At 35.2% G+C, this 26,005-nt stretch overlaps 1 protein-coding gene across 2 annotated transcripts in view; it reads left to right on the forward strand.

Moving 5' to 3' along the window:
• Positions 1-26,005, forward strand: part of Diaph3 (diaphanous related formin 3) — a 481,958-nt gene that overhangs the window by 433,293 nt on the left and 22,660 nt on the right. The gene's annotated exons all lie outside the window — the stretch shown is intronic.

Here is a 26,005-nt window from a genome sequence, read left to right on the forward strand (position 1 = left end):
AATCATAACAGGAGCTGGGGATGTGGCTCAAGCGGTAACGTGCTCGCCTGGCATGCGCAGGGTGCTGGGTTAGATCCTCAGCACCACATAAAAATAAAATAAAGATGTTGTGTCCACAGAAAACTTAAAAAAAAAATAAATATTTAAAAAATTTTTCTCTCTCTTTAAAAAAAAAAATCAACAGTCATGCAGTGATAGCCAGTATTGTCTTCATTTTACAGATCAATTAAGCCTTAGTTATCCCCAAGTCACACAACTGGTAAGCCAGGCTGTTACCAGAGCCCTGTTTTTAACCACATTATTAATCAAGCAAGTTCTTTATTTCTTCTTCCTTGATTGATTAGGCAATAATACATTTGAAACACCATTTTTTAAAAATATCCCTAATCTACTCAAATCTTGGTTTTTCATTTTATATCCTTTATTAAACTAATGTTAAATGTAGAAAACATTTGAAATTATAATACTTTGAGCATCCTAAACCAAAAATTAGAAATTATTAATGCTCCAAAACTCCATGATAAGTGGAAAATTTTACACTTGACATCATATGACAGGCTGCAATCAAAACACACATCATGAAAATATTGTATAAAATTACCTTCAGGCTGCATGTTTAAAGTATGTATATGAATGTTCCTTTAAAAAAAATACTTTATGGGCTGGGGATGTGGCTCAAGCGGTAGCGCGCTTGCCCGGCATGCGCGGGGCGCTGGGTTCGATCCTCAGCACCACATAAAAATAAAATAAAGATGTTGTGTCCACCGAAAACTAAAAAAATAAATATTAAAATATTTTCTCTCTCTAAATAATAATAATAATAATAATAATACTTTATTTTTTTTGTTTCTTTTGTAGTACTGGGAATTGAACCCAGGACCTCGTATATTCTTGGCAAGCACTTTACCACTGAGCAACATCCCCAGTCTTTCTTATTAAATTTTTGAGACAGGATCTTGCAGAATTGCCCAGGCTGGTCTCAAATTTGCAGTCCTCCTGCCTCAGCCTGCTGAGTGCAATCATGCACACCATGCACAACAAAAAATTCTAAATCTTAGAATACTTCTGCTCCGAAGCATTTCAGATAATAATTGTTTATTTTGTTAACATCTATAGTAAAGTGATGTTTGTCAATATACCAAGGTAATTTTTCAGCACAATCTTTCTAGAATGTCACCCATCTGTTATTTTGCAAGATTAAAAGAAAATCACATTAGACTACTGATTCTATAAAATTACAGGCTCACTTACAAGTTACTTATCCAAGCCAGGCATGGTGACACACAGCTATAATCCCAACAACTTGAAGGACTGAGGAAGGAGGATTGAAAGTTTGAGACCAACCTCAGCAATTTAGCAAGGCGCCCTAAGCAACTTAGTGACACCTTATTTCAAAATAAAAAATAAAAAGGGGTGGGAATGTTGCTCAGTGGTTAAGCACCCTTGGGTTCAATATCTGGTACCAAAAAAAGGAACTCATCTGAAAAATATAAGCAATATATGTTTATTTAAAAACTTTTTAGCAAGTACAATTTTGTTTCAAATGTGCATTTTCTCATAGATTTTAATGAATTTATATGTGTCTAAAAGTTGTTATGTCCAGGTGTTAGGAGAACAGGCAATTTTCAAATTGCTTTGTTCATATTTATATCCTAATTAAGAAAATTAAGAAATATCATGTGTCAACAAAGTTTTTTGAGCAAATGGACTTTTAAACTAGTCCAATTGTTTACAAACTGTAATCCTTTTTTAACTCAGAAATAAGCAGTGTTTTTAAAAATCATTACTGTTACAACAAAAGGAATATACCTCATTAAAAATATTCAGAATATTTGGTTTCTCTGATATGTGGATGCTGATCCATAATGGGGATTGTGGTCGGGGCCGGGGGGAGCATGGGAGGAATGGAGGAACTTTAGATAGGGCAAAGGGGAGGGAGGAGAAGGGAGTGGGCATGGGTTAGGAAAGATGTTGGCATGAGATGGACATCATTACCCTAAGTACATGTTTGAAGAGATGAAAAAAAATATTCAGAATATACATTCCATAGATAGGTCAGGGATGTGGAGACAGAAATTTGAAAATTAGAAGCAGGTAATGATATAACAATGTGACTGGAGTAGATTACTTTGAAAATGAGTGTAGATAGAAAAGAGAGATGATCAAGGACATATGGGACATGCTGTGATTTAGGGCTCAGTAGGAGAAAGGAAGAATAATAAAACACTGAAAAGAAAACCATGCAACTCTGATGATCAGGAAGCCAAAGGAAGCAAGAATTTCAAGGAGCAAAGAGTGACAACTATCTAGTACTAATGAGAAGTCTCATAAGGTAAGAACTGAGAAGTGACCATTGGATTTGGTAATGTGGAGGTTACTGGTGACTTGGAGAAGTTTTGTCGAGTGGGAGGAACAAAACATCTGATTGGAATGAATTCAATGAGTCCTGATTGGAATCGATTTTTTTTTTTTTTGAGAGAGAAAGAGATATTAGCCTATTTGTTTGCTCCAGAGAGTAATCCAGTGAAGTGGGGAAAGATTGATGATGTTAAGAAGAGATGAGTGAGTTACAGGAGCGCTATCATTGACTGAGAGGTAGTGGAGTCTGGGTCATGAATGGAGGAAATCTGCTAGAGCTTGGACCACTCGCCTGCAGAAGTGGGAGGAAAGGGAGAGTCTGTGGACAGCAGCCTTGTAGGTGCAGGGATGTCAGTGGTAAAGGGGCTGTGGAAGTTCTTTTCTCACTGGTTTAGTAACTTCATTTCTTTTCTAGTTTAAGAATTTAATAAAGGCTCTTTTCAAATGGTAGCATTTATTTAAACAACCTTCATAGAAATATTAAATCTTGATGTGAGATGTATCATCAGCTCTTACAAATTATAAACTTTGGGAATTTAAACTTGCCAGAAATGCCAGATTTTTTTTCTTCAATCCCTTTGATTCCAATTGCCTTAAATATGTTCATCCAATTTTAACTGTCTAAAACTTTATTCTTCAGTTTTTCTCCTGATATGTTATAACTACAAGAAAGTTCATTTTTCCCCCACTCTGGGATTTCACATTTAACTTGAGAAATCCCTGTTTTCCAGATATTTTAACTAGTTTCTAAATCACTTAACCAGGTGCTGGAATACTACATTTAATGTACCAAGTAATGATTACTGATTGCTGGTCAATCCATATTCTAATTGCTTTTCCCCTCAAGGTATTGTTCTCTTGGGGGAAATTGTCAGCTGTTCAATGTTTTGAGACCAGAAACATTTAAAAATGCATTAAAACTTAAACTTGGAGGTTAGTAGAAACACATTTAGCTGGCTTTACTGCTAAATTCTAATCACTTCTTTCATGTAATGAATATGACTTCATTTTATGTTAAGTCTGTGTTCTTAGACAGATGGATATAACCATTTTCTGAAATTATTGCCACAATAACTGCTAATAATATAATCATAATTACTACCTTGCATTTATGGGCATGTGTCAATCCTATCCAATCAAAATACTTCAATGAAAAATGTTACAAAATATCAATATATTTGTTATAGTAGTTTTAATTTAATGAAATCCATTTAACTGTATTGTCCAAAAAATGCTAAAGGAACTAATCTGAGTTATTAATAGTAATCTGAGAATGACTGACAGAGAGAAAAAGGAGGCAGAAGAAAGTTGACCTTTCAGGGGCGGCTTTATTTTCTGTTATTAGTAGCAGACTCAAAGTCAAACCTTGTTTGTTCAGGAATCTAAATAAAAGAAATAGTGTTTTTAAGGAGGTGGCTTATCAGTTACGGATACTTTTCAGTGATCATTTGGGATTCTGTAATAGTTTATAAATAGAAATTTTAGAACATTTTAAGAGTACATATTAAAGATATAAGCAAAGTTTATTTACCACCATTATTTGCAGCCAACTTTAAGTTTTGTAGTTGACTTTATTTGTATCTATAATGCTTCTCTTTTCTTCTTTCTACCCTCTTTAAGGGCCTAGTTTGCTCTGCAATTGAAAATAGAAAAGTTACTTTTTTCTTCACAGTTGTTTCTTATTAAATGTATTTTTAAGTTCACATTTGAGGGTGATCAAAAATTATATGTTATATAAAATATGTTTTTAGTGGGTAAACAAAGGTATTTGAGGAAAACAAACATGGACATAGTTCAATATCAGGAGATAAAAAATAACATTGTCCATTATTAAAAAATTGCTTAGTAATATTAGTATAGCAAATTGTCGCATTTTAAACCATGAAATATAGAATTCAAGAAATGTAAATGCTCTCATTTACCCTGAGGAGAATATATGTCCCTATGTTCCTCATATACCGTTTCTTCTCTGTATTCTTCAGTTTAACCTTTCAGTGGGCATTGTATCTGAAAATTATGTTTTACCATAGGACTAAAATAATGAAAGAATATACTGAAATACTTGCTTCAACAATGCTTACAAATTTTAAAGATCTATTCTTTGTTGTTGTTGTCATTAGTTTTCCCGCCCCACCCATGCTATGGTGGAAATTTAGCCCAGGACACTGTACATGCTAGGCAAGTGCTCTATCACTAAGCCTCACTCCCAATCCAGCTGAAGTTTCTTGACATTGCTTTAAAATCAGTTTAGAAGATAAAGAGAAGTCCCATTTTCTTCATAGTTTTCCTTCATTGGCTTGAAATAATTTTTATGAGATTCCTTTTTTATGAAACTTCATTCCAAAAAGCTTCCAATTGTTTCTAAAATCAGTCCACTTTTAGGGGAAAATTTTTTACCATTATGATGCTGCAGGCCCTGAAAGCTATTATAAAAGAGCTGGCAGATTGTTCTGAGCAGAATCAAAGGAAAATCTTAGGAGCAAGAATGTAACTTCCCCAAAAAATTTTAAGGGATTTGTTAGTTAAGGTCTTCATGTGTTGAAAAATTCAATGCTGCTGTCATAAGTGTGTTTTTAATCCTTATTTTCCAGTCTGTTTCTTTAGAGTAAAGATTATGCTGTACCTTTTTTGAACACCATACTCCTAATACACTGTTTGGCACATAGGAGGGACCTAGTAAAGGATGGTAGAAAAAATTTCTGTGATACTGGCTGTGAGATTGATTGTGAAACAAATAAATTCATTTAAAAAAATTTTTTTTGGTTGTAGATGAACACAATACCTTTAATTTTGTTTATTTTTATGTGGTGTCAAGATTGAATCCAATGCCTCACGCATTCTTGGCAAGCACTCTACCACCGAGCCACAACCTGGCCCTCAATTCATTTTTTAATTTAAGAATTACATTTATTCAGCTTTCTCCCATCTTGTCAATGCAATGGACATGTGTTCATTCTTTTATTCTTTCCACATTTTTTAAGACTTGAAGGTAATATGTTAGTCAGCTTTCTATCACTATGACAAAATACCTGAGAAAAGCAATTTAAAGGAGTCCTGCAGTTTTCTCCTGATATGTTGTAACTGCAATAAAAAAAAAAGTCTATTTTATTTCTCTGAGCTTTTACATTTAACTTGAGAAAACCCTATTTTCCATAAATTTAACCAGTTTCTAAATCACTTATACAGGTAATGGCATAACTACACTTAATGTACCAAGTAATTTTGTCTGTTTCAGAGGTTTCGGTCTGTAGTTGCTTGGCTGCATTACAGTGGACTTACACTGACAGAACATCGTGGCAGGGAGCATTTGATGGAGCAAAACTGCCCAAGAAACAGAGAAAGTGTGTAACAGGAAGGGTCCAGTGGATAAGAAACAGTACCCAAGCTCTCACTTCTTAAACTAGGTCCCACCTCCTACATTTTCTAAAACCTCCCATTAATCTGCAAATCCATCAGTGGATTAACCCATTGATGAGTTCAGACCCTCGTAATCCAATCACTTCCCAAAAGTTCTACCTCTGAACATTGCCACATTGGGAACCAGATCTTCAACACATGAGCCTTTGGTGGGGACATCCTAGATCCAAATCATAATAGTACAACTCTGGGGCTGGGAGGCAGACCAGACCACCAGCCCTCTTGGAGGTTACATCCTACTGAAGGAAGAAGATGACAAATAAATGATAAAAATATGAAGAGTGCTAAGAAAAAATGCTAAAGCAAGCTGCTACTTCCAGATGGGGATGGAATTGGTAGCCATTCAGCATTCCCCCCAGGAACAGATTTTTTAAAAAAATTCCAAGGACTGTGGAAGCAATGAAGAACAGAGGACCTAAAGTTTTTTAAAGAAGTCTACTTTCCTGGGAGATGATACTGTAGCCTGTACTTTAGTATAAAGAAAGCTGCCAAGTTTTGTTAGTTATGTGGTACTAAACTGGCAAAAAAAAGGAGACTAGAAAGACCTCAGCAGAGTCAGTTTACACGAATGAGGTTTACTGAAATCTGAAGCTTCAAATGATAAGAGTCTAGAAGTCTAGCTTTAAGAGTGGCAGAAAGGAGTTGCTGAGGAAATGTCAACTTGCCAAGCCATCAGTCAAGAACACTTGAGAGCTATGCTCTGGGAAATGGACAAAATCTAAGAAAATTTAGTCTTATCAATTCTTCCTCTTAGCCTAAGGTGCTAGTCCCTGGTTGGATTGAAGTAATGTCATTCACCTTTCCTTCCTAAGAGAGGAAAGTGAATCATCTGGTAGCCCCATCATCATCTTAGGCCTCCTAAGTTTTTGTTTTTAATTTTTTGGTTTTTAATATATATATAGTGTCTGTATTTCAGTTAAAAATTGCTAGGCATGCTAAGAGATAGGACATATGAACACACTATACACATACAAGAAATAGACATGTAGATAATCCAGATATTGGAGTCATTAGACCAGGACTCTAAGATGAATACATCTCAGAAAATGAAAGATAAAATGGAAATTTTAGAAGTTTATTGGAAAATATAGAACATGAAATTAAGAATTTTGACAGTTTAGACAAGCAAAAACAATTACAATTTGGTGCACTGGAAGATCATTAGATATGGTCAGATCCATAGCCCAGTAGTACCATGGTAGGTTGTGGGAAGGCCAAAGAAAGAGGCCAGAGAAAGGCTGAATATGATCTTTTTAGAAATATTTCTTCTGATATGAATATGGTGATACATACTTTTAATCCCAATGACTCAGGAGGCTGAAGCAGGAGAATTACAAGTTTGAGGCCAGCCTTAGCAACTTAGTGAGATCTTGTCTCAAAAAGGCTGGTGATATAGCTAAGTGGTAGAGCACCCCTACATTCAATCCTCACTACTGGGGGGGTAGGGAAAAAAGAAGAAGAAGGGAAAAGGAAGTGACTAGACACAGAATATAAAACGTGATTTATTAGGGAAAGTTTACAAGAAATCTGTAACTGCTCAAATAGTTCAGTGGGGACAGGCTGACAGCTCTTTGTCCTTCACCAAAATGATGAAGGTGCTTAAGCAAATGGTGTCTCCTTTCCTGCATGGCACTTTGTCCAGTGGTAGTCTGCTGGATGAGTAGTATGTATCCTTTGCATAGTGCCATTAGTTCTGTGTCAGTTGCCACTGAGAAGGGGTTTAGATGTTAGGCTGCAGAAGCAGTAACATCATCACCATTAGCTTTCTTAATTTGCTTGTATGACCAGCATCCCTTTCCTGGAGTTCATACAAGAAAGTAGCTTTTTATAAATAACACTAACTCAAGTCTAGTTCCCTGTGTTTATGATTAGAAAGCCAGTGTCCTTCAAGATGATATGTATCTGGACATTCTAGCCCAGGCTTTCTCTCATTGTTCCCTTGGCTAGGATTTCAGAAACAGAAAGGGCATTCAAGGACAGTCTTACTGTCCCCATTTTTTCTAAGAGTGGTATGGATACAATCCAATCAGAAACATATAGAAAAGGAAATATATAGAAAAAAGTATAGTAGATGTACAATAAAAAGGTGTAACACTATGTTTTAGTCTAATAGACTTAAAATGTGGGGAATATATGAATCTTAGATGACATTAATTTTACTGATATTTAACTCATATAGAAAGTATTATTTCAACATGTTATTAGCATTAGCATATTAATCAGATACTTTGCTTTTTTCATGTGAAATCTTCAATATCAATGTCTATTTTGCATTTTACTCTATGTTTGTTGGGATCAGACATTTCAGGTACTTCATTGTCAGATATGGACATGGCCACCATATTGGTCATCTCAGATTTACATGTATATACTGAGAATCCTGGAAAAAAAATGAGAGGAGTTAGAAGAAATATTTCTAAAAAGATCAGGAAAGGAGATAGATAGTAACAAATATTGGTACTAGGGAGCTAAGAGGGTATACAGTTTTAGGTGCTAAGGAACGGCTTCACCCGAGGGCAAGATTTGAGGATAGATATGAAGGAGTTGTAGGAGTAAATGAGACTTGCAGATGAATGAGGAAGGAGTTGGAAGATGGAGACCTGAGGCAGGATTACTATTGGTTAGCAGGGGAGGGGTTGACTGGGAGACTAAGAGGAGATGAGATCATGAAAAGTCTTTGTTTACACTGCTCGAAGCTATCTAGAGAGAAATAATATATGTGTGTATTTTCAAGTTTGTTTTACTCTATCTTAATGGGGAAAAATTAGGGCTGAAAAATTAACTTTGGTATTTCTACTTTGGATGAAAATAATCATAATAATTGTTGCTGTTGTTGTTGTTGTTGTTATTCCTAAGAGTAACTGACTGGTAAAGTCATACAGGACCCTTGTTAGCATACTACTAAATATGCACTGTGCAAGGTCAGAGAAATTATGTTTGTTTAGAGGATAGTTTTCAGAAGTCCTTTTCTCCTGGTCCCTAGGACATGATCAAGCTCATTTAGCACACAATATTTTAAATAACAACTTTTCCACACCATGAATATAACATCTAACAAGAATTTTCAAATTACATCATGTTTTCTTTTTTAAAGATTAAAAATAATCATATTCAATTTGTTAACGAAGCATGTATTTTTTTTAACAATGGGTAGTTCAATCTTCGTTATACTATATATATCCTGGGCAGTAGGAAGATAGCACTTCCTCATCTGACATATTTAAAAGTGAGGATCCATGTGTGTTATACATTATCTTCCTGCTTTCAAAGGTATGAAAAATGCAATTTCTATAGAACTGAAGATTGGAAAATAAATAATGAATCCTCATTCTTTGAGGTTGGATGAGAGGTTTAATCATGGTAAAAGAACTATCTTAGAAAAGGAAAACAAACGGTAAGAAGAAAAGGTTGAGAAGTTTAAGGAATAGGTTTCTTCAAGGATTGACATTAGCTCTAGGCTTACTTAACACTTTTACAAATAATCTGGAGAAAGGCAGTACTCAGTCAAATATCAGAGGTCTTAGAGAACGCTAAACTTTCTAGTAGGAAAGAATCAATAAATTGGTGAGCATCCTCAGGGAAGTCCTTGCAGATCTGTGCAGGTGAACTGATGAATGTCATAGAGGGGAAAGAATGCAGTGAAGGCTGGTCATTGAAAATTGTATGTGTGTCTTTTAAGTGTGTGTTAAACTTGTTAAAAGTTTCCCACTTCCTTGGAGAGTCTGATTATCATTATGAGTCTATTCCCCAAGTGGGGCAGGGGACTCATAAAATTCATAACCCCCACAAAAGGAAGCCATGCTTCAAGGTGATCTTTAATATTTAATATTTTAATACTTCCTCAATTTATTTATTCAGTGAGTGATCAACTTTTGAGCTTCAGTCATAAACTTGGACTTAATTATTAGGTACTAGGAAAATATAGACCAAGACAAAGTTGGCCTCTGACTTCATATTGACCTAGGTTACAGTTTGGAGTAGATAAACATATATACTGTATAGTAATAAATGTTCTTAACCCCACACTAAGTGCTATGTGTGTTTCTGGAAGGTGAACAACCTGATTCAGACTATAGATAGTGTGAGAAACCTGCTCACCTGTCTAATACCAAAGAATAGATTAAGAAACACAAGGTACCAGCCAGGTGTGGTTGCACATGCCGGTAATCCAGCTGCATGGGAGGCTGAGTCAGAAGGATCACAAGTTCAAAGCCAATCTCAGCAAAAGTGAGGCACTAAATAAGCAAATCTGTGAGACCCTGTCTCTAAATAAAATACAAAATAGGGCTGGGGATGTGGCTCAGTGATCAAGTGCCCCCTAGTTCAATCCCTGGCACCAAAAAAAAAATTAATTAATTAAAAATAAAAGAGAGAAAGAGACACAAGGTACAGCAAAAAACAACAAACAACAACAACCAAAAAAACAAAAACAACCAAAAAAATGAGGCTTTAGTTTAATTAAGATCTTGTGAGACCAGGTATCTGGTGGGATCACAGATGCACAGATTGGGTAAACCAGCATTTTATCCCTTAGAGCACAGGGTTCCTCCCCTAGTTCCTTATTGGCTGAGTACTATGAGGTGTACAGTCTTCCCAAGTCTCAAGGTTTTACTGTCTCCTATTAGGTTTCTTAAATTTAAATTTCTATTTAAAGAAAATATAACTTTAGTGGCTCCCACCTCCCTTTGTTCTCTTGTGGAAGGAAAGCCTTCTTGGAGTACATTCTGACACATATACTCTTACTTACTTACCTACTTTTTCTTTTCTTTTTATTTTTTTGGTGCTGGGGATTGAACCCAGGGCCTAGTGCACGCTAAGCGAGCACTCTACCAACTGAGCTACATCTCCAGCCCCAAGTTACTATTTCTTTCTTTCTTTTTTCCCTCCCCTTAGGTGAAACAAAGTGGGGAGAAAAAGTCCACTCCCTTTTTCATTTTATTATTTTTTATTGATTTTATTTTTTTAAATACACATCAGCAGAATGTATTACGATTCTTATTACACATATTGAGCACAATTTTTCATATCTTTGTATAAAGTATGTTCATGCCAATTCATGTCTTTCTACATGTACTTGGTTTTTTTTGCCTTAGAATTCTTATTATACATATATACCACAATTTTTCATATCTCTATTTGTATATAAAGTAGGTTGATACCCAATTTGTGTCTTTATACATGTACTTTGGATAATGGTGTCCATCACATTTCACCATCCTTGCTAATCCCCTACCTCCTCCCTTTCCCTGTGTCCTCTCTTCCCTATCTAGAATTCATCTATTCATCCCATGTTCCCTCTCCCTACCCTACTATGAGTCAGCCTTCTTATATCAGAAAAAAAACACCATTTGACCCAAGTTACTATTTCTTAACAGAGAGATTTCAATCTCTGTTGTGTTGGTTGGGCTGACCCCTTCCTCCACCTCCTATTTGTCAAGGAGCTATTCAGGCACATGGTCTTTGGACCTGCCACATCCCTAGGCAATGGTGCTATTGTATAACTTTCCATTCTCTTCTGTTTCCTCTCTGGGTGCCTTTCTTACATCCCAGTTTTACATAGTATATTCTGAAAATGGACCACCAGACTTTCTATTTCTCACAATGGGAAGCAAGGATTTCAGAGATGACTGGCAAGGGAATATCTAATTGACATCCAGTGATCATCTTCAGTCAAAATTACCAAAATAAATAAATATACGTGCCTATATATCTCCAGATAATACAATAAAGTAAAATTAAGCAATTTCTAAATATGATATCTGAATTTGAAAGCAGAAACTCAGAGAAGTTTATAAAATACACATTTATACATATACACACATAGACACAGAGAGTCTGTGTTGTATTAATAAAACTTAAATTTACCTATTTTTCAAATACTAAAAGAGGAATATCTTTGAACTTGATATGGCCAACTTCCTTTACAAAGTAAACTATCTTTAAAATGGTACTAGAAGTAAATATTAATGGAAATGAGGATTTTTGATAAATTTCAGAATGCCAGGAGTACTAAAATAATCTAACATTTATAATCATTTCAATAAGGATACCCAAACAATCTTTATTAGACTAATTTAATTAAGACTTATTGTCTTAGCAAAAAAAAAATCATGGAATCCTAATGATTTATAGTGTATTTCTCTACCACATGTAGTCAAGCATGAGTCAGACAACTACCCTACATTATATAGCTACATCCTCTGGGAGACTAGTCTTTGCAGTAGGGAAAAAGGCATTGTTACGGTGTAGATATGAGGTATCCCCCAAAGACTCATATGTGAGATAATGCAAGAAAGTTTAGAGGTGAAATATTGGGCTGTAAGAGCCTTAAACCTAATCAGTACATTAATCCTTGAGGGATTAACTAGGTGCTAACTGTAGGCAGGTAGGATATGGCTAGAGGAGGTAGGTAGATGGGGGTGTGCCTTTGGGGTTTATATTTTATCTCTGGTGAAGGGAGCTGTCTCTCTCTGCTTCCTGGTGCAGTTCTGAGCCACTTTCCTCTGCTACACCCTTCTGTCACGATGTTCTGCATCAACTCAAGTCCCAAGGAATGGAATCAACTGTCTGTGGACTGAGACCTCTGAAACCATGAGCCCCCAAATAAACTTTTACTACTAAAGTTGCCAGGGGTATTTTGGTCACAACAGCAAACCAAAACAAACAAATAAATGAAAAGACTAAAACAAAGATGGAGGAGACTCTTTGACTCCTAACTTCCCCATTCTAAATGTGACACAGGTCTTTCTATTTCATACCCATAGACTGGAGCTAGTTTCAGGGCCCCAACCTAACTGCAGAAAGATTTGGGAAATATAGGGAAGCACAAAGGGAATGAATATTTGGTGAATTCTGTGTCTGCCATATCCTCCAACATGACATTTTTCAGGGGTACTGGTCAGTAAAGATATCGTTGTGGCCTAATAAAGGAATTTGTGCCTGTGTATTCGTCCATCTCGGGGTTCTCCAGCATAGGAAACCTCCACTAGAGAAATATTTGGCTACTATTATCACCAAAGTTTCTGACTAACTGATGGATAAAAGGGAAAGGGAAAATTGGGTGTTATACTATAAGAAGACACACTATTATTAGAACTACTGTTTTTCCCCCTTTTCTTTCCCATGATAAAAAAAAATGGTAAGTAGGTATATGATGGGATCACTAAAATGGGAAATGTAAAGAAGAGAAGCAGGCTTTTCCCCTAGGAGAGAAAAAATGTATGTATTCAGTTACAAGGAATTTAAAGGAGGAAGAGATGTACATGCACAGATAAGTAGTGAGATTTACAACTCAGAAAAGTGTTTAGCATAAAAGTGTAAGTTTGAAGCCAAAAGCCTAACTAAGATCACAGTTATGGAGTCAGATGAACTCTCATGGGAAAAGGGCTCACATTTGGGTTGGCAGTGTGTGGTTGGAGCAGTATGACTATTACAGGGGTAGAAGAATGAGCAGTACAACTTCGGGGGCAATGAGTATATACTAAAAAGTTTTGAAGAATAAAAGCAAGGACCTTTAATCTAACAGATCCAATAGCCCATGTAAGGTCACCAACTTCCAGCCTGTCCTCAGTGGGCTCTGATTTCAAACTATGAGAAGTCCCAAAGCTGAAAAGAAGTCCTGGTAAAAATCCAACTATAAAGTAAAATGAAGTGAATTATTGCATTTACTACTTAATAAAAGTCTGGAATGAAGACCAATATTTGTCCAAAGTGTTTCTGTAAAGAATAGGACACAGGAAAATGAATTAGAAAATCACTGTTAAAAGGATTGTTGAATCAACATCTCACATTGTCTCTGGGTCTCTTAAATAGAACAAATCTAGTCACAGCATTCCCTACCTAGATTATGGAAACTGCCCCTTAACTAGCCACCTTGCATCCACCCTGTCCTGTATTCTAAGCACTAAAGCCAGGATGAGCTTATTCAAATGTATACCTGATTAAATAACTCTTCTCAAAACCCCTCAGTGGAACAAGAGACCTACAAGACCAAACCCATCTGTCCCCATCATCTCACTGACCTCATTTCTGCTGCTGTCTCCTGGGTTTCTCCTCTTCAGCTGTGCCAACCATCTTGCTATTCCTAGAGCACACAAGGCTTTATGTATATGAGTCTGTTCCTTCAGCCTGGAATATTTTCCCCATTGAAGTACATGCATACTCAATCTATTTCTGCAAATCTGCTCCATTTCACTGTATGAAAGAGGTTTATTCTGGCCAACCTTTGTAAAATCATAACACGAAGAATTCTTAGTACTTTTACCCTGCCATTTTCTCCAATATGCTGGCCACTCTCTTATAGATGATTTACAGTACTTTTCTGTCTCTCCTGAGCTGTCTCCTGCCTCACCCCCAGAAAATGAGTTCCACAAGGGCAAGGACCTTTTCAGTTTTGTTTTCTGGTCTCCTTAGAATAGAACTTGACTCATAACAAGAGTTTAGTAACTAACCAATAATGAATGGGTATAAAAAATGATCCTTCAGAGTCACTGATATCTCATTTTAGCAAGTGTATCTTAAAACCCAAAAACAGGGAGGGAAGAAGACATAATCTTAATTTCAAATTTGAACAAATTTAACTTCAGGAATCATTATTTTTTTCATTTTGCCTCAGTAAACACTAGTGAGTAACTACTGTGAACCACTCCACCATGCCATCCTAATTCTTTTAGGTCTATTAATCCTTGCCATATAGTGTTTGTGTTTTGCATAGAAAATAAATTACTTCGAGCTGATTTAAAGAACTAAGAATATTGCTTACTTTCTATTTTTTTTAGTAGCAGGAATGTGGCTTATTGTGCTATTCTTTTTGTCAAGATATACAAGTATAACACTACTTCATGGACTAATTTTGCCAATTTTGTTTTTCGCATGTTTTCTCTATAATGTTTTTACAACAAAGATTTTCAAAAGAGATGAAAGCGATTGTTTCTGGTGCTTTGTTATCTTTAGTGTTGTTAAATGTGATTTTCATAGTCAAGTTGTTTTAGCAGTGGCTATGTGGTGGCACCACTTTCCAAATGTAACAGATTGTCATGGAAACTTTGTTGTTACTTCTATTTTGTTTGTTGGTTTGTTTTTATGCATTATTTTGAGGCAGTAAATAGTCTTGTGTTCCTTCATTGGAAAGAATTCTAAGTTAAGTCCTTGATAAGACTAGTTGACTACAGAGAACAGAGGCAGCAGACAGGAAAAGATTTTAAGACCCCATATGAAGAAGCTCAGAGTGAAATTGTAATCAGACAACCAATTATTTAATTTTCTTAATGATGCACTTGATAAATGTCAATGCAATAACTTGTTGTAGCGAGAAAAATAATTAAGTATGAAACGTATTGGTAAGTGTAGGAAGAAAGAAGATCTTTGAAATGATGCTGCCCCTATTTGAATAGTCTTAAAATTAATATTTTTTGGTTTATGCACATTTGAGCATATTTATTTATTGGACTTTCCTGAGTGTATATTTCTTACTAATACATAAATTTCTTTGAATGCTAGAATTTAAAATAATAGTAAAAAAGAAAAAAAATCCAGGAGGGCTGGAGATATAGTTGTGGTAGAGTATTGCCTAGCTTGCACAAGGCACTGAGTTAAGACCCCAGCACTGAAAGAAATAAAAAAATCCAGAAGCATTATTTACTTCTAAATAAAATTTTATATAGAAGCACCCATTTTTTTCCAGTACAATTAACATCTTAAAATGAAAGCATAATTATCCACTATTTATAATCTCTTTCTTGAAAATATAAACCATTAGCACAATAAACACATAACCAATTATTAGATGAGTGATTTAAGGTTGTTTTTAAACAACTTGAGTACTATTATCAATCCAGATAATATAAAATCTGTTGAGCTATTTTTTTCTTTGCTTTTGTCAATAGGTAATCTTTTTTTCATAGCCTGTGTATAAGTGAAAACCAGCCACCAGTCCTTAGATTCCACATTAACCTCAAATAGGAGTCAAAGTTACAAGAAGAATGACTCTTAGATCTGCCCCACGTTCACAGTTATACATCTGTAGGTGCCCAAGAGGCAAAGCTCTCTCCTGGTAGCTATGGTGACTAATGGCCATTCTCACAGTGCATGTTTGTAGTAATATTTGAATAAACTCCATGAAACAATTATAGATGTCGGTATATGAGCCTCATTCCCTTATTTGGCAAACCTTTCTGCCCTCTTACCTATCATATTGCTAGCAAATGGAGTAGTTTGAGAAGGTATAATTATTAATATTTTATATTGACATGTATTAATTTTTGTAATTATAATTAGGTTATATAGCCCTCAATATACCGTGTGCTAATCAAGTTCCTGGTTAAATGATTCAGAGGTATGAAATGGGATACTCCAAGTCTCTTTGGAATGACTCTTTAATTCATTTCAAATACAATTAAAAGTTGATTTTACAAGTAACTAGAATAAAATTATAAATTTGCTCTGACTTTCTTCCCAAAGAAAGAAAGTCAAAGCAAATACATTTCTGTTAATAAAATGAGATGTTTTGGTTTCTTTATTAATGATTTACATAAAATCGGTGCATACTTAATCACACACAAATAGGGAAAACAAAAAGCACTGTAGAAAATTCAATTTCGCATTACAGAGATTACTGCAGCACAACTCTTTTATCTATACTAGTATATAAAAACACTCCTAACAGTGCATCAATTTTCACAGCCATTTAGTAGATTAGAAAGCAATTGTAAACAGCGTAAAACCCACATTAACTCCTGTCAACATCCTGCCTTTTGCTCAGTTATGGATTTGTCTGAAATAACAGTGAGATCTAAAGTGATTGCATCGACATCACAGATTGTATTATAAATATGAATGAACCCATCATAATGGGATGCGTAGCACTGTATAGCAAGCGTTTGTCCTCCCTGTCATAGTAACAGGTTTGTGACATAAGGAAACATTACATTGTCTCTAAGAAATAACTCCACATGTTCTATATGATAATCATAGCAACTGACAGGTTTTCAGATTGTCCTAAATTTTATATTCTAATATTATGCCATTAATAACCATCTGTTGTTTAATGTTCAAAAATCAATCCAGATAATATGAAAGCCATTGAGTTATTTTAAGTGATTATTAATTTCAATACTTGCCATGTTAATTTTTAATAGAATATCTTGATTGATCTGTGCCTGGAAGCATATCACCACCACTACCACCATTTCTTCTGAATAGAAAGTAGTGAATGGGTTTGAGTACCAGTTAAAATGGAAATTCTTTTAATGAAAGATGAGAGCTGCATCCCTCCCTGCCTTTCAGGTTTCTTCAGTAAGGATTTAGTAAGCTGCTATTTTTCTTTGTTTGGAAAATTATGGTTCATGTCTAAGTTTGATTTCAATTTTGTTGTTTTTAAAGATAACCACATTGAGGGGTGTTGGTGGTAGAACAAAGAAATTTTTGAAAAGACATTTTTTCATACTATTAGATTAAAAGAAAGGGTACCAGTGCATATCTTTTTAATTGCTTGACTCAGCTTGAATTGTCATTCTTTCTTAGATAAGGGTCATTTTATTATACTATTTAATGTCCTTTGTTTGGAATACTCTGATGTTAGTTAAAAGTTTTAGTCTTAACTACTTAAGTATGTCTTGTAGTCCTCTAAAGCATGTATTTCAGTATTAAAACCAGGAATCCAATTTGGCCATGTGTTGACAGTTCACTTATCAGCAGATCATTTACCTGACTGTAGATCTCCCTTGGTTAGGAACTTTGTTGTTAGAGGTTTTTCTGTTAATGAGAAGGATAAGTGGCTACCTGTTGGAACTAGTATTTGTTTAGTGGCTTTTAGAATCAAAGTACTATGCTCTGTGCTTTACACACATTAGATTATCTCATTTTGTATGTTCTCCCTTTATTTGTAAATATTTGAAGGAAGGAGTCATCTGCAAGTATTCTAACAGTGGGTTTCTTGCAAACACACAAGTTCCAGGAAGAGAATACAGGTTTCACATTATTGCCCCAGTGGTCCTCATTCTAACTCCAGCAACCACCTGAGTGCTGATACTGGGAAAGATGAGAAGAGCCCCATGATCTACATCTCTGGGAGAAGACCTTGATGCTTTATGCTTACCTTCAAAGAAACACCAGCTACACCTAGTAATGTTTAGGATCTCTTTTTTTTTCCCTGTAAAGTGGATATTTAATGGAACTGGCCACATTATATCTATAGTAACCTTGTTCTTCAAGTTGAGACCACAGGTACAATGAAGACTAACTTAGTAACCCACAAAATGTATTCACTAGAAGCTGTGGCAGTAGTTCAAAGTTAGAAAGATGATTAGTATATTCATTTTTATCGACTGTAGCATTTTATGATGCTTATGGAAATATTCTTAGTAAATTATTCAGTCAAATAAATTTTGCATGAGGGTTTTACTAACAAGTCTAAAAAATTATTTTCAACTAAATTCAGTCAGACAGATGGATTTCGTTCTCCAGGTGGTTGTGTATTATTTGCTTGATAACCTATTTGGCAGCACTCTTATGAACCTGTGAATATTTATATTTCAGGCCCTCTCAATAATTAAAAAATCCACATTTAGTACCAGATGTTTCTGATGACTAGACAACTTTGTTTTATTCTAGAACTGTAACATTTTTTTAAGATTGTTTTTGTTTTCTGTAATGTTTTCCCAAGAATCAAGAAGAAAGCAAGCATTTACTAAAAAGTCATATGTTCACTGAGAAGTGATCTTAAGGCTAGTTTACTTTATTAAGCAGAAATGTAGACATCCCAAGAGCATTATTTATTTTAACAATCAAGCATTTTAAAAGCTACAAAAAATTAACTATTTTATAATATTGTCATTTGCTTTTCTTATGTTAAAATACCTAACCAAGAAACAAATCTCACCTTGGAAAGTATGAAATTATGCTTTCCTATATACTATCTAATTTTTGGTCTTAAGGCTTTATGTTTTCCTACTAAGAAATATGCTACAAACAAAGATAATGTCTTTCTTTAAAGTGCATCAACTTCATACACTAGTTCTGAGAATAAACCCTGATCTGAGAGCAGAATCTCAATTCCTACAGCAAAGCCTGGGTATCTTGTGGAGGCAGGAGGCTCATACATGATTTTCTGAGTTTTTGCCAGTCTTCTACTTCATTTTACCTTGAATAGATCCATTCAAATAAGTGTTTGTTAATGTATTTAAGGTTGATTATTATTAGTATTAATTTGGAATTCTAAATTATTTAATAGTCTCTCACATCTTTCTTTTTCTACAATGGTAGGCAAATCAAAGTTGGAGTATTTAGTGACTTTGGTTTACATATAGCACTGTGAGAATAATTGAGGATTAACAGCCCCCTGCCCCCCCCCAAAAAAAAGCCACTTATTTGAGAAATCACATTTCAGGATATTGCTAAGGATTTTTTCTTCATGATGGATTGAGAGTGTTATATACTAAACAGGTTGTCATTTCATAATTTATTCCAGAAACTATTTCCTTGAAAATTCCCTTTGGGCCTTATTTGCTAAATGGGAATCATAAAGATCATTTAGCATTCAAATTAAATATAATTTCTAATGCAAATTAAGAGTTCTTTCTGCAAATAATACATTCAATTTTGTCATGACTTTTTGATAATTCCGTTTGTTTTTATTTTTAAACCTATATCATTTTCACAATTTTAAAGATATCCTATCCCAGTGCTTTGTAAATTCTGGACAAACTTTACTTTTTTTGAGGGGGGTACCAGGGGTTGAACTCAGGGGCACTCAACTGCTGAGCCACATTCCCAGATCTATTTTGTATTGTATTTAGAGACAGGGTCTCACTGAGTTGCTTCGTGCCTCACTTTTATTGAGGCTGGCTTTGAACTGGTGATCCTTCTGCCTCAGCCTCCGGAGCCAATGGGATTATAGGCATGCACCGCCACACCCGACTTACTTTACTTTTTTCTAAGATTGGGAAATGTGTTTTTGTTCTGCAATTAGTTTTCATGTTTGATTGCAAATAATTCTAGAATACTATTCAAAGAACATTTGCTTTCAGTTGTTTCTACAAGTAGGAAAGAAAGATTGCACTGATAAATCTTTTCATTCCTTAGAATATCAAATATGCTTTAAAAACAGTTCCAAGACAGAGATCATCACAGAAGCACATCTGACCAGACTGCCCTCTTGCTTAACATTTTTCAGGATCTTGCCTAGTTTTTACTGAGTCCCAGACCATCCTCCCTCACAGAGCCAGGGGCACCTCTCCCATCTTATTCACTCATTCTCACCTTTGGTCACTGCTTTCCAAGCCTAAGGGCCTTCTAGGAAGGCCTTTCTGCTGTTCCTTCTGGCTGGAATCTTATTCTCTCCTATGTCTGTCTTGCTAACATTCTTTATAATTCTAGTCTCATGATTTTCTCCTAGAAGCTTTCCTCTCACCATCTTCCCTCCAAAACAAATCCGGTTCCCTGTTACACTTCATAATTGCATCCTTTACTTTTCCTTCGTTGCATTTACAAGTTATAATTACATATTTGTTTGATTATTTGTTTAATGCCTGCCTTTCCCAATAGAATGTAAGCTCTATGATTAAAAAAGAGTTGAAGTCAGAGGAAAGAGTTTATTATAATCACTATTTCACACTTTTGACAGGTAAATTAGACCTGAAATAACTCCCAAGAGCAATACACAGCCTGAAAAACATGAACTCCATGTACAATGCACCAGATTGGATGTGAAAGGCTACAGCATAGGTTTGTGGGCGGTGGTCGGCGGTTTTTATATGGAGCCAATGTACCCTATTTCCCTGTGCCGTTTTGGGCATGTCCTTTGACCACTGTTAATAAAAGGCAACCTGTAACTGTATGACCATAACATTATAACCTCAAACAGAACAATTAAGTGAAGCTTGGGCTATGCTTTTTTTCTTGGGCTTTACAAGATGGCTTATAGTTTTGAACTTTGAGGGAGGGATATAGAACTTAAGGGAGGGATAGTTAGGGGATAGTTGAATATAGAACTTAAGGGAGGGATAGTTAGGGGATAGTTGAATATAGAACTTAAGGGAGGGATAGTTAGGGGAAGTGAGAGGGCAAGAGAAGCAGTTAGGTGGTCTCTTGAACTCCAAATTCCCAATAGTCTTTTACCATTCACATCCCTTATTAGCCCTCTAGTCCTAAACCTGTGTTCCTTTTTGTTGCCAAATTTTATAAATTCTCAGGTATTCAGCAGTGTAGCTAAGGATTCCGGTTTGAATGCTGATTCTCCTTTAATTATTTATTTATTCTAATTTGTTATACAAGATGGCAGAATGCAATTCATTTCATATTACACATATATAGCACAATTTTTCAAGTCACTGATTGTACACAAAGTATTTTCACACCATTCATGTCTTCATATATGTACTTAGGGTAATGATCTATACCTTCTTCCACCATCATCCCTACCCCTTTGCCCCCTCCCTTACTCTCCTTTCCCTTTGCCCTATCTAAAGTTTCTCCATTCCTCCCATACCCCCTCTCCACTGCCATTATGATTCAGCATCCTCATATCAAAGAAAACATTCAGCCTTTCGTTTTTTGAGATTGGCTCACTTCACTTAGCATTATATTCTCCAACTACACCCATTTACCTGCAAATGCCATGATTTTATTTTCTTTTAATGCTGAGTAATGTTCCATTGTGTATATATACCAAAGTTTCCCTATCCATTCATCTACTGAAGGGCGTGTGGGTTGGTTCCACAATTTAGCTATTGTGAATTCTGCTGCAATGAACATTGATGTGGCTGTGTCCCTGTAATATGTGTTTTTAAGTCCTTTGGATATAAGCTGAGGAGTGGGATAGCTGGGTCATATGGTGATTCCAAAGAATCTCCATACTGCTTTACAGATTGGCTGCACCAATTTTCAGTCCCACCAGCAATGTATGAGTGTGCCTATTCCCCCACATCCTCACCAACACTTACTGTTGTTTGTCTTCATAATAGCTGTCAAAAGAGGAAACACTTCCAAATACATTCTATGAGGTCAGTATCACCCTGATTCCAAAATCAGATAAAGACACATCAAAGAAAGAAAATTTCAGACCAATATCTGTAATGAATATAGATGCAAAACTTCTTGATAAAATTCTGGTAAATCAAATACAAAAACATATCCAAAAGATAGTGATCAAGTAGGGTTCACCCCAGGGATGCAAAGTTGGTTCAATATATGGAAATCAATAAATATAATTCATCACATCAATAGACTCAAAGATAAAAATCATATGATTATCTCAATAGATAACAGAGAAAGCATTTGATTAAATACAGCATCTCTTCATGTTCAAAACCCTAGAAAAACTAGGGATATCAGGAACTTACCTCAACATTGTAAAGGCTATCTCTGCTAAGCCCCAGGCCAACATCATTCTAAATTGAAAAAAAATTGAAAGCATTCCCTCTAAAAACTGTAACAAGACAGGAATACCATCTTTCACCACTTATATTTAATATACTTCTTGAAACTCTATCCAGAGCATTTAGACAGACAAAAGAAATTAAAGGGATATGGATAGGAAAAGAATAACTCAAATTATCGCTATTTGCAGACAATATGATTCTAAACCTAGAAGACCCAAAATATTCCACTAGAAATCTCCTAGAACTAATAAAAGAATTCAGAAAAATAGCTGGATATAAAATCAACACCCATAAATCAAAGGAAATTCTGTACATCAGTGACAAATCCTCAGAAAGAGAAACTAGGAAAACCACCCCATTTACAATAGCCTCAAAAAAAAAAAAAAACTTAGGAATAAACTTAACAAAAGAGGTGAAGGACCTTTGCAATGAAAACTACAGCACACTAAAGAAAGAAATTAAAGAAGACCTTAGAAAGAACTACCTTGTTCTTGGATAGGCAGAATTAATATTGTCAAAATGACCATACTACCAAAAGCATTACACAGATTCAATGCAATCCCAATCAAAGTCCTAATGACATTCCTCATAGAAATAGAAAAAGCAATCATGAAATTATCTGGAAAAATAAGAAACCCAGAATAGCCAAACCAATCCTTAGCAAGAAGAGTGAAGCTGGTGGCATTACTATTCCAGGGATTAAACTACACTACAGAGCAATAGTAACAAAAACAGCATGATATTGGCACCAAAATAGACATATAGATAATGGTATAGAATAGAGGACACAGAAAGTAACTCACATAACTATAGTTATCTTATATTAGACAAAGGCGCCAAAAACATACATTGGAGAAAAGACAGCCTGTTCAACAAATGGTGCCAGGAAAACTGGAAATCCACATGTAACAAAATTAAATTACACCTCTATTTTCTCACCATGCACAAAACTCAACTAAAAGTGGATTAAGGACCTAGGAATTAAAACAGAGACCCTGCACCTAATGAAAGAAAAAGTAGGCCCCAATCTCCATCATGTCAGATTAGGCCCCAACTTCCTTAATAAGACTCCTATAGAGCAAAAATTAAAACCAAGAATCAATAAATGGGATGGATCCAAACTAAAAAGATGCTTTTCAGCAAAAGAAACAGTGAGGTGAATAGAAAGCCTACAGAATGGGAGCAAATCTTTACCAAAGCACATCAGATAGAGCACTAATCTCTAAGATATATCAAGCACTCAAAAACCTTAACACCAAAAAAACAAATAACCCAACCCATAAATGGGCCAAGGAACTTAACAGACACTTCTCAGATGATATACAATCAATCAACAAACATATGAAAAAAATGTTCAACATCTCTAGCAATTAGAGAAATGCAAATCAAAACTACTCAAAGATTTCATCTCACTCCAGTAGAGTGCATTTTGACATACATAAAGGGATATTTTATATATATATATATATATATATATATATATATATATATATATATATATATATATATATAAAATTCCTAATATAATTTATTAGGAACTCACTTGATTTTCTTTTCTAAAAAAGAAAATAATTTCTCAAAGCTATAAGAAATCTCTACCAAGTAAAATTGGAAAAAATGAATTTTACCCATCTTAGTTACCAAAATTATAGAACAGAGAATACTATCAACTACAGTTGGGATATTTTGCATTCTCGTTTCTATACTTGGCTTTTAAAAATCCATTTTGACTTGTCTTGGAATGATTGAAGTATGTAGTCCTGACATGTACATTGCATGCACTTTATACTGAAGGGTCAGGATTACACTTAATGTTTACAAAGCATCAGTGAACTGTATCCTTTTGTTTATGTTACACATGAGAGAAACCATTTACATGGTCCTAAATATCCTCAGTCAGCCATCTCCAAATGAATTATGTACTTGAATATAAAAAAAATAGTTCTTCACAAATTTAAAATGTACTTGAGCTGAAACATTTTTCTCCCCGTTTCCATTTTTCCCTAGCCTGACTGCTTCTCTTTTCCTTAGCTTATGTACTAGTTCTCCATGCTATAATTAAAATAGATCTATATACAGACGGAAATGTCAGAAGAACATTCATTCTGAATTTTTCTGAATCGTATTTACAGCAAGACAGTTTCTAATTGTCAAAAAGATTATGGTTTTGCTAATATAAAGCACATTAGTTTAACAGAAGCAAGCATAAGGGAATGGTTCAACAGCTGATCCTTTACTATATTTCCTAAAACATTTGATTAGACAAGCTTTTATAATTGTCAATTTGATCTTGTAGTTCAAAAGGTTGCCAAAGGTTGGCAGCATGACACGTGGGTAGAATAAGACTAATGAAATAAAGTAAGCAGAAATTCTAATCTTTGATACAGGGCAAGGGTCTTTAAAATTTTCTCAATGTAGTCATCCTCTTTCCTCTGAAAAATCCCAAGAAGATATGTATTTTAAGAGATCCCAATATAGACCAACTTTACACATATATTAATTTGGATTCTTATTCGTCCTTTCTCTAACATTTATATTTTTTATGATTAAAAATTGACAGTTGATGACTCTTCTTGCCACCTTCTTATATTCTTACCACCATTTCCTCAGTGTACTGGACCTTTTCACATCCTAGCATTTTGTATCTACCCTTTATTCCACCGAGATGCCCTTCTACTATTCTTTGTTCAACAGACTCATATCAAGACCTAGTACAGAACCCAGTGCAGTGACTCATGTCTGTAATCCCAGTAACTCAGGAGGCTTAGGCAGGAGGACACAAGTTCAAGGCCAGCTTCAGCAACTTAGTGAGGCCCTAAGCAACTTGGTGAAACCTTGTGTCAAAATAAAAACATCTGCCAATCACAGTTGCACACACCTGTAAGCCCAGAAGTTCAGGAGGAGGATCTCAAACTATTCAGTGAGACCCTGTCTCAAAAAAAAGGAAAAAGAAAAAAAAGATCAGGGATACAATTCAGTGGTCAAGTGCCCTGGGTTAAATCCCCAGTACCAAAAAAATTAAAAAGGACTAACTGTGGCCAGGTACAGTAGTGCATGCCTGTAATCCCAACAGCTTGAGAGACTGAGTCAGGAGGACCACAAGTTCAAAGCCAGCCTCAGCAAAAGTGAGGCGCTAAGCAACTCAGTGAGAACCTGTCTCAAATAAAAATACAAAATAGGTCTGGGGATGTGGCTGAGCGGTCAAGTGCACCTGAGTTCGATCCCTGAGGGAAAAAAAAAGGCTAGCTATGTAGCTCAGTGATAAAGCACCCCTGGATTCAATCCCTTGTATCAAATGAGAAAATAAAAAAAGATCCAGCCCAAGTGTTACTTACATAATAAATTTTTTTGGACTTAGTTCCCCTGTCCTTTTTTATCCTGAAGCATTTTTTCCACATCTCTGTTCTAAAAATTATTTATATATTTTTTTTGTTTTTGATAATATGCTTCTTTTTGCTAGATATGGATGCCTCAAGAACTAAAATATTATTCATCATTGCACCCCCATCCCAGCACAAATGGCTGGTTGGTGCATAGTAGGCAATCCATTATTGTTGCTTCAATGCATGAATTAAGCAACCAATTACATGAAATGTCTGACAGACAATTTTCTACTTTGAAACCAGTTGTATTCCCAAAGTTAATTTTTAAATCAGTTGTTTTGGAACTCACAAAGCAATTTCCCATAGAAACAATGTTATAAATGTTATAAATGATTGTTAGGTTCCCAGGCTAGCCCTCAAGAGTCTATTTAACCCATAATGTAGCTGAAACACTATGCAGTTGTAATGAAAAATAGCAGAAAACATTACTGTTACACATGTGCAGTGTTTTCATACATTAAGTAAATACAA

Source organism: Marmota monax, unplaced genomic scaffold (genome assembly GCF_021218885.2).
Source record: "Marmota monax isolate L192 unplaced genomic scaffold, Marmota_monax_Labrador192_F-V1.1 WCK01_AAM20220418_F8-fsc00049, whole genome shotgun sequence".
Classification (NCBI taxonomy): Eukaryota; Metazoa; Chordata; class Mammalia; order Rodentia; family Sciuridae; genus Marmota; species Marmota monax.